Below are 10,774 nucleotides of genomic sequence, written 5' to 3'. Positions count from 1 at the left end.
CTTCCTCTCCTCTTATTAAACTCCTAAACCTCCAAGTTTGCCATTTTCCACTTCCCATTTTGGAAGATAATTCTATTTTCCCAAGACGCTTTAAATAATCCTAAAGTCCAGCCTCTTCTGATCACACCAGCAATAAGGCACTATATGGCCTCCAATTCAGCCTTATCTTTGATTGGTCTGAATGTCCCAGTTGTCTCCCTTATCTTTGATTCTTTCAGGTGTCCATCACTGCACCTAGCATATAGTAGGTACTCAACTTTTCTTGCTGCTGACAGTTAACACAATGTGACCTGCAAATTTGATATAAATTTATGACTTTGGTTTGGCTCTCAGTAAACCTGCTTTCTCAATTCCAATCACTGTTTTGTTGTCTGACAGCAGATTATTTCCATTATCTATCTGTAGTCCAATGTATCCTAGAAAACACAGATGGAAACCCTGTCTTCGGAAAGTTTTTAGTCTATTGACATAAAAAAGAACTACTTGGAATTCCTGTATCATACATGTTGCCTTAAATTGTATTCTAGTTGTTTCATGTTTATAGATTTTGCATCTCCAGTTAGAACAGTCTTCTATTTCTTTTTATTTCACATAGTACCTAGAACAGTGCTGGGCACTAGTAGGTACTTAGTAAGCAATGGATGGATGAATAACTGTCTCCTGTATTCACAGACAGAAAAGTGCTGTGGATAGGTGTGGATGTCAGATAGAGATGAGTTAGAAATCTAATTCTGAGAGCTATTAGCTGTGTAACTGGGCAAATTATGCAAATCCTTTAACCCTCAGCTATTCCATCTGTAAACTTGGATGATTGTACAACTGACTCTATAAGTTTGCCATGAGGATTAAATGTGATACTAAATGTAAAATGGCTGGAAGAGAAACTAGAATTTAGTATTTGAAAAATGTTAGCTACTATTATTATTATCAGAAGTGATAAAAACTGGGGCACTTGGGTGGCTCAGTTGAATGTTTGACTTTGGCTCAGGTCACGATCTCACGGTTCATGAGTTGGAGCCCTGCATCAGGCACTCTACTGTCAGTGTAGAGCCTGCTTCGGGCCCTCTGTTCCTCTCTTTCTATCCGCCTCCCTCTCTCTCAAAAATAAATAAAACATTAAAAAATAGAAGCGATAAAAACATACAAGGAAGAGAGAAGGGTAGGAGATGGGTGTTACTGGAGTTACTACGGCTGGACTAGAGGGTTAGCAGAATTTTAAAGAGAGTGGGAGTGGAAGTCAGTATAGTATAGTATAGTATAGTATAGTATAGTATAGTATAGAAGGGACTAATTTGGTAGTCAGGGAAACTGGGTTCTAAACCTGGCTCTTTCTTCATATACATAGAAGACCTTGGGCAATCCCCTCATCTTTAGGGACTAAATTTCCTCATTAAAGGAGTACATTAAATGACCTCTGAAATCTCTTCCCACTCAAACCAATCTGTAACTTGAGGAAAAACATTCTAAGGGTATTTCTCCCTCCCCCCCTTACTAAAAGGGACCTTAAGATCAAGAGATCATGTGACTGATTTACAATCTGAGGTCAAGAGAGGCTATGAAACTTACCCCAAGACCACAGAGCAGTTGGTGGTGACTTAGATACAAATCCCTACCTCTGAGTCCCTGTGCAGTGATGTGTCCTCTATATGATGTACAACTGGGAGACAGGAGAAGGTATAGCCCAAGAGACAGTTGCTGGGGTGGGGGAAATACAATTCAGGGCTTGTTGGGAGATACTATCATCAGATACAGAGGGACACTGCTGAAAAAGACCTTTGGTCCACAACTAAGAGTTTTAATATGATAAAGATAACTAGAAATCACTGGCAAGTAAAATTATTCCAATTTCACTTATTATTAAATGATATAGGGGTGCCTGAATGGCTCAGTCAATTAAGTGTCTGACTCTTGATTTTGGCTCAGGTCATAATCTCATGGTTCATGATTTCAAGCCCTGTATCAGGCTCTGCACTGGCAGTGTGGGGCCTGCTTGGGATTCTCTGTCTCCCTCTCTCTCTCTCTGTCTCTTCCCTGCTTGTTCTCTGTCTCTCTCAAAATAAATAAATAAACATTTAAAAAAAGACATAGTAAATCTAGACAATATATTCAAATAAAGAAACTTAAACATGAACATGAGAGATAAATTAACACGGGAGCTTCCTAAACAAATGGCCCAAATAATAGTCTTATGGGTCCATATAATATTGGAAAGGTCTTTGGGGACCTAGAGTAATAGCCACCCTCCCTTTTTCTCGCCTGACCTTGGAATCACCCTACCCCAAACACTGAACTATGAGATTAAAGCAAAGTTCCTGGTATCCCCAAGTTCTCTCTGCCTTTGGGGAAGTAAGCAGGTATGAGGATGAGAGGGGGGACTATGGGAAGACATGGTCTCTTTGCCAAAGGAGGTTGCAGCTGCATCCTTCTGGCTGAGGGTCTTGCTTTTCTCTTGTCCTGGCCCTGCCTATCTAGGCCTTTTCACCTGCAGCTTCCACATGGGCTTTGTGATATTATCCATTTTCCAGTTTGACCCAGTATTCACAATTTACACTCATAAATATGACACATTGGGAAAGGACTGAAGGAGATGCTAAGAGCTACACAGAGAGAACACAAAGAACCAAGCACTGAGAGCAAGGGTCCAGAATAAAGTCTGCACTGAGAAGAAAAACTTCTGAGGATCTAAGGAAAGCCACTGAAGTGTTTATGGATAGGCTGAGTACAACAAATATAGAATGATGACTTTTTACATGTTTGGAATTAAATACATTGGACATCTCTGAGGATCCTTGAATAAAATGGCTGATTCTAGATCCAAGCAGAGAAAGTAGAAAGTTAGCCTGGAATATTTTGTGTCAGAAAACAACAAACTACTCAAAAATTGATAGAGATAGGTAAAAAAAAAACATAGGAACTGGCCTGAACAGCAAATATTGGCCAAATGTGGGAGGCCAATGCCTTATCCGTTAGGCGACTGAGGCTTCTAAATATTGGCCAAATTTGGGACAACTTGAGCACCAAAACCTGAAATAAATGTAATTGATTATAATACACTGAATTAAAAAAAACAATTAACAGTAATGCTCAGAAAAGGAGAGAATAAGGGAGGAAAGAATATTTTTTGCAAAAAGAATATAAGCTAATACATATGGGAGGGATCACAGAATTAGAAAAGCCATTTATAACCCTCAATGTAACTAAGTTAACGGATGATGCATGATAAAATCGCTAGGTGGAGAACTGCTGGGGAAAGGATATTTACATGTTAGCAGAATATCACCCCACAGGTTACTTATCAATTAAATGTGGAAAACACACCCTTATGATGGTGAGGCCTGGTAGATGCCATCTTAACTACATGATCAAATTATCATCACTAAGAATGTAACATTGGCTCTTATGTGCTCTTAGGATGATGGCAGTATAAAATACACAATACTGCCTGTGAAGTAGTTTTGCCAAAAGTCTTCAACTAGAATCTTGTCAAGGCTTTAGTCCTAAATTCTAGTTTATAGGATAGAGAAACACATTAAGTAATACTATGAGAAAGCAATCAGACGAATGTAGAACGTGGACATTGTAAAAGAAAACTGTTCTGGATCCTTTAAAATATAAATGAGGTGAAAATCAGAGGAAGGGGAATTATCTGGATTGAAATTAGAAACCTAAAGAGATGTAAAGTACAACCCTTGTCAAATCCTAGTTAGAATAAAGGAAAACAGCTATAAAATCATTTTGGAGACAATTAGGAAAATTTAAGTATAGATTGGATGATATATATATATATATATATATATATATATACATATATATATACACACATATATATATGTACATATATAGATACTATGAGATAGTATTATAGAATTTTTAAAGGGATTTTTTTAAGTTTGTTTACTTATTTGGAGAAAGAGAGAGTGCACACATGTGCATGCGAGCTGGGTTGGGGCAGAGAGGGAGAGAGAGAATCCCAAGCAGGCTCCATGCTGTCAGGGTGATGAAGGGCTAGAACTCACAAACTGAACCACGAGATCATGACCTGAGCTCAACCAACTGAGCCATGCAGGTGCCCCATTATAGAATTTTTTTTTAAACTGTGATAACAGTGTTGTGGTTTTGTTTTGTAGGAGAATATCTTTATTCGCAGGAGAAATATGCTGAAATTCACAGGTGAAGTATGATGACTATCTTTCTTTCAAATGTTTCATCCAAAAAAAATTTGTCAATCAGTGTATGTGTACAGAGAGAGACAGACAGAGAAAGAGAAAGCAAATATAGCAAATGCTAGCCATTGCTGAATCAAAGTGGATAGTATATGAATGGTTTATTGTATCATTCTTTCAATTTTTCCATACATTTGAAAATTTTCAAAATAGAGAACTAAATTTCTGAGAAAATATTTGACAGTTAAAAAAAATGCTTAATCTAGAAAAAGAGAAGCTCTTTCATTCCTAATCAATCCTGTTATTGTAATAGGGGCACATCTATGTCTCCCTCAGCCCCCACATGAATGGTAGGGGCCGTGACTCTTTTCACTTTGGAACCAATGAAAGCAAGAATGTGGCGGTAAAATAAAGAAGATGTTTTCTCTAAGTGACTCCCATTTTTCTCATGGAGCAGGGAAACCAAGCTCCCTCCTTCCAGGAAAGACCATGGAAAATCACAAGAAGTGATAATTCCCCAGCAAGTATACATTCTTTTGTTAATATGATTTCATGGCATCAAAAACAAAAACAACATGAGGAATTTAGTAAGTCCAGACACTAGCCCATAGCTTTCTAATCAAGCTCTACTAGGATGCATCTGATCCCATAGCCACGTCAAACTGTGAGCCTTCTTTACAGACTGGCCCCTGGTTCCTGGTTTCTCTATAGAAGAGAGGTCAGTGAATCTCAAACTGGCAAAATGGCAGATGGGCTTCCAAACTGAAATTGTTACTGAGAGTTTCGTGGAAGATATAGTAGATAGTATAATTCATAGCACACAGTAAAGAAAATTGAAATATGGAAAATGTACAAAAGAGAAAAGGCAAGTAAGTAGTTAAGTTTAGAACAATTTAAAATCTTTTTTCAAAGCAGATGATGATTTACTACAAGTTCCATGAGGAGAACCTAGAAATACGGGATACATAGTTAAATGGGGACTAGAAAAAAAATGTGAAGGGAAGGAGGACCCCAATAGCATCAACTTTAGAGCCACGAAAATGGGAATCCTGATTGTTTAAACCAAAGGATAATAACAAACCAAGCTAGTAGGGAGAAAATGAAATTAAAAATTTGACGTATAGATTTGAGGTTAAAAGTCGAGGTTGCAGAGAATTCACACTTCCATGTAGGCCCCCATGCTGCCAGTAGAATACCAACCACGACATAAATCACCTTTTTTCTGTGAAACCAGGCACTGTTGAAAGCACATTTTTTTTTTAGCTTAATTATGTGGTGGTTAATTGCTTTAATTCTTACTTCATCAAGCTAATGCAGTCTGAACCTTAAATTTTCTAAGATGAGAAAAAATACAATTTGAAAATTGTATAAACAATTATACAATGACATAAAAAATCTCAAGGAAAATGAAAATTACATTTGATTAAATATGTATTTAGAATTTTCAAATTTATTTAAATAATAACTTAGAAGACGAGATTGTCTTGCTGGCTACTTTCTATGTTACTTGTTTTATTTATTTATTTATTTATTTATTTATTTATTTATTTAAAGTTTATTTATTCTGAGACAGAGAGTGTGCAAAAGCAAGGGAGGGGCGCAGAGACAGAGAGAGAGAGAGAGAGAGAGAGAGAGAGACATGATCCCAAGCAGACTTCATGCTGTCAGCACAGAGCCCAACGCAGGGCTTAATCTCATGAATGGTGAGATCATGACCTGAGCCAAAATCAGGAGTCAGACACTTAACTGACTGTGCCACCTAGGTGCCCTTTGTTTTGTTATTTATAAGACAACTCACACTTTGTAATAATCTTCTGAGTTATTTTTCAAAGCCATGTGGAAAAGGCAAGTGCAAAATGATAATATCTTTGTCCATTCGTCCACTTACTCATTCGACAAAATTACTGGGCATCAACTGTGTCCCAGCATGAAGCAAGGTGGTAAGGGTGCAAACACAATTACGGTCCCTCAAGGGACTCAGTGGTATCACCAACCTATAAGGTAACAGTACCATAAGGTGTTATAAGGATATTTTGAGAGAGAGTGATTATTTATCTTTGGGCCAAAGGGAGATGGCTGGTGGGTTAGGAAGACAGCACAGGGGATATGATGCTTGTGCCAAGGATGAGCACATGTGTAGCAGGCAGTGGGAAAGTGTGGAAGGATGTTCTAGGCAGAGGGAGCAGCATGAGGAAAGACAAAATGGAAAACAGTGTAGTGTATGCAGATATCTGCAAGTGGTTCAGTGTGGCTTGGGTGACAGGTAGGTGCTCTTCAATGAAGCTAGAATAGAGGAGAGTAGGTTGGGGTGAAAATATGAGAGGTTCAGTTTGGATGTGGTTTTAGGGCCTGAGGGCCTCCAGAAGAGTCGCCAGTAGGCATTTTCAGGAGTGCAAGAGAGGGCCCTGGCCTAGCCTCACTTCAGAGAACCTGGTTGTGCCCCTCCTTCAAATACACCTCTACATAAAGGGCCAAGAGGACATCCTACCTAGAACCCACATTCCCCCACCCCTTAAGACTATTCTCTGTCCCTAGGATTATGGGATTCCTTGATCAAATAGCACTGACCCTGCTTCCCATGTAGGCTTCCTCCTCAGGTCCACTCTCCAAAGAGCAAACTGTATCTCTAGGGTGCATGTCTCTAGGCCTTGAAGGATGGACAAGAAGCAACTATTTGTGGGGCTGTATATGGAGCCTACTCAGGACCACAGTGTCCACACAAGTGAATATGCAAGACCTCTCACAGTGTGGATGGAGCTGGCAGTGAGAAAAGAGATGGGTAGGCTGTGGGTTAGAGGATGGCTTCCTTATACTTCCACAATTTGGTCGGTAAGTTCAAGATTCTAAAATTGTCCATGGCTGTCCAGGTGATTATGAAAGTTTATCTCTCAAGGTATAAGAATAGAACATATTCGTTTGTTAACTTGACTTACAACTTCAACATATTTAACATATGCTATATAAGCATGTTTGTACTCTTGACTGAGTCCACAAATGTTAGGGCCAGCCTGAGTGGCTGGAAATACAATCAGGAGTTTAGGGAAGACTTTACCTCTGGCCATATTTGGAGGTCATCGGCACCTAGCGAATGCTATGGGAGTGGGAAGTTTGCTCAGGGCAGGTGTCAAAGTCATAAGGAAGAGAGCCATGGCTTAAATCTGGAGGCACATTACCCTTTAAGCAACAGGTGCAGGAGCCAGCCAAGGAGCTTGAAACAAATTGCCAGAGAAATAGACGTATTATGAAGGGGTCATTCCCGAAGCCAAGAGAGAAGAGTATTTCATGAGGAATGAAATGGTCAACAATATGGACAATGTATGTAATGTGGTCAGCACAGTGGCTGGCCCATGGTAAGCACCCAATCATCGGTGGCTGATGTACATTATGTAAGTGAATGTACTAATGATGATGTCGATGATGGAGGTGGTAATGATATCTCTATTCCTCTATGTGTCTTCTTCTTGCCTCAAACACTTTCTCCTCTTTGTCCATCTCTACTCAAATCGCTATTTATCACATTCTCTAGGATGTCATCCCCTTGCCCATTAGGTTGTCCTCCTACATGCTCTCATGGTCTCCTATGCTCATTCTTATCATTGCACATTCTGCAAGTAATAGGCTACTGGTTTTTATTGATTGAGTGGTCACAGTTTCTAGGGTGCCCAATCACACTGGTTTGCATGAGACTGTCTGGCTTTAGTGCTGAAAGTTCTATGTCCCGGGAAAACCTTCAGTTTTAGGCAAACCCTAGATGGTCACACGAAAATGACATCTCAATTTTTTTGAATGAGCAAATAAATAAAAGGCGGTATGTCAATATCAAAGCTAATGACTCTCAATTTTTCCTATGTATATGAGCATAAGCCCATGCAGGATGTTTTTTCCATACCCTCTTCACCTCAGTTTATCGAACTGAGGATGCTGTGGGTAAGACATTCTCATGACCTGTTTGGATTCCTGTCCCAGCTCTGTTTCGCCCCATAATCCTGGAAAAGGATAGCTTCACTTTCTCAACCAGAGCTCCTTATCCGATCCACAGAACAAGAAAATGATTTGAGTACTATTTTCTCAATTCTCTCAAAATTGACATACAACACGTGCCATTCTAGATGCATAGGAGAGAAGCTGATGCATACCTTGATGCCTTAGGGCATTTAGGGCTTAATTCTTTCACCTGTCAAGAATCACATAGGCCCTACAATCAAGAATGCTGCTCAGATTGGCCTCTGCGCTTGTTGGTTAGCACAGTTGGCTGGAGGAGAGAAACTATGGGAAGGAAATATCAAAGGATGGGGCTTATGTTATCTGTGTTCTGCAAACTGAGGAACTGGGGCCTGGAGAGGAAGTACATTCTCATTTTCCCAAGATGGACAAAGGTAGAAAGCTGTGAGATCTCACCAATCAGGAAGGGGAAAAAGAAAGACAACCAACCGCCTCCTAGGCCTTGACGTGACAGTTGTCATCAACTTTGCTTCTCAGTTGGCAATTGCCAAAGTCAGGCTGCACTGTATGTCATCTTGTGGAAGACAAATGCTCTATAAATAAATTGACTTGGAACAGTCTCAAATACACATAAACCACAATGGCTTTAAATGTAAGTCTTGACTTTTTTCTCATTTTCTTTCTCATCTTGGAGAGGTCAGCAAGGAAGTTTCTGCAAGAGAGGCCTTACTGAAATTCAACCTAAGAAACCAAGAACTTTCCTGTAGTCTCTTTCACACATGCTTCATTACCAAATATTTGTTTAAAAGCTTATTGATTCAATACCTACAACTCTAAGCATGCACCTATATATTACACTTAAGCTTTTGCTGTTATATGTTATACATGAATCCTTTTAAAAATTCATTTTCTAGAAGAGGTGATTATTCATTTTGTCATTCAATTTCCTATCATTAAAAATTTCATATGTAAAATCATGCATGCTGACAGGGTACTGTGTGAAGAGAGAATATTTTTAGTGACTAAGCTGAGAGAAAAGATTGTTGATGGCTTTTCCATCTGAGGAAGAATCAGAGACAAATTTCTGAGGAATACCTTGAAAGACGTGAGAGCTACCAGAATGAACAGTACAGGAACCATGGCCTTAGGTCTGTGTCTCCAGCTTAGATTCTGAAGCAGAGGTACCCACTTTTAACTAACATTCTCAATGGTATTTCATTTGTGGGATAAAGTTAATTACCTCCCCCCCCCCCATCACATCACTACATTGGCAAAGACAGTAGAAGCACAGGATCCTGAGTTTTCATTAAATAGCCATTCATCTGAAAGGAAGGTCACAGTGCTGCCAATACTAATTGAAAGAGCACTTACTTTATGTCTGATTTACATGACTGAAAGAAAGAGGATCCATCCCTGGCCTAGTAAATACTTTTGATGGTATGAAGAAATGTCTAAATAGGCTAAAGGAGGTTAAATTCCACTGAAGCTTTCCAAGTATGTGCAGATAGCAGTAACAGAACATCTTGGTCTTGCTGGGCAAACTTCTTCTCAGTAGGCAAGATTTCACCTTGGCCTGCTAAAAATGCTGCTTGCTTAGGTTTCAAGGGTCCACATGCCTGTGCTTTTTACTGGGAAATTTTAAGGGTTTAATGTGGCCTAAGATGATTTTTCTGGACAGGAGCTCTACCAACAACCTTCTTGAGGAAATGCAGTCTGAGCATTAAACCCTAGTTCCTTCCTAACTTCCCAGCAACCCTCTCCTGTGCCTGGCGGGTTCTAGTAATGCCTAATCACTGGCAGCTCCTCCACCAGGCCATGCAATCAAATTGCATGCCTCTTGGCCTTTGCTCTGTTTTGTTTCATCTGGAACTTACTTCTCTTTTCCTCCCTGCCTTTTGCCTGTTTCCTAGGCCATTTATCATAACAGACTCAATTTAGGAGTTATCTTCTTTAGAAATCCCTTTTGGAACCTCTGTGGTGCGCTAAGGTCCTCTCCTCTGTGCCTTGTAAACCCCTTCTATGGTAACAACTACACTGCAGTCAAATTGAACTCACACAGGTGTTCACTATCCGATTATTAAATGTTCCAGGTTATGAATATGCTTACTCATTTGGGGTGGGACTAAGGAGCTAATTAAAAAAAATGCGTGTGATAAAATACACATAAAATTGACCACCTTAACCATTTTTAAGTGTACAGTTCAGTGATATTAAATACATTCATAATGTTGTACAAATATCTCCACCATCCATCCTTATAACTCTTTTCATTTGTAGATATGAAACTCCATACCCATTAAACAGTAACTCTCCAGTCCCCCTGCCCCAGACCCTGGTAATCACTATCTAATAATCTAGTGGTAAGCCCCTAGTAGATTACTATCTGTCTCTGTGATTTTGACTACTCTAAGTTCCTCATATAAATGGAATCAGGGGTGGCTAGGTCGGTTAAGCATCCAACTTCGGCTCAGGTCATGATCTTGCAGTCCAAGAGTTCGACCCCACATTGGGCTCTGTGCTGACAGCTGGAGCCTGCTTGGTATTCTGTGTCTCCCTCCCTCTCTGCCCCTCCCTATTCTTTCTCTCTCTCAAAAATAAATAAACATTAAAAAAAAATGGAATCATATAGTATCTCTCTTTTTGTGACTAGCTTATTTCTCACTTACCAC

This window comes from Prionailurus bengalensis, chromosome A3 (genome assembly GCF_016509475.1).
Source record: "Prionailurus bengalensis isolate Pbe53 chromosome A3, Fcat_Pben_1.1_paternal_pri, whole genome shotgun sequence".
Lineage (NCBI taxonomy): Eukaryota > Metazoa > Chordata > Mammalia > Carnivora > Felidae > Prionailurus > Prionailurus bengalensis.
The sequence above is the reverse complement of the archived record's forward strand: the minus strand, read 5'-3'. Positions refer to the sequence as shown.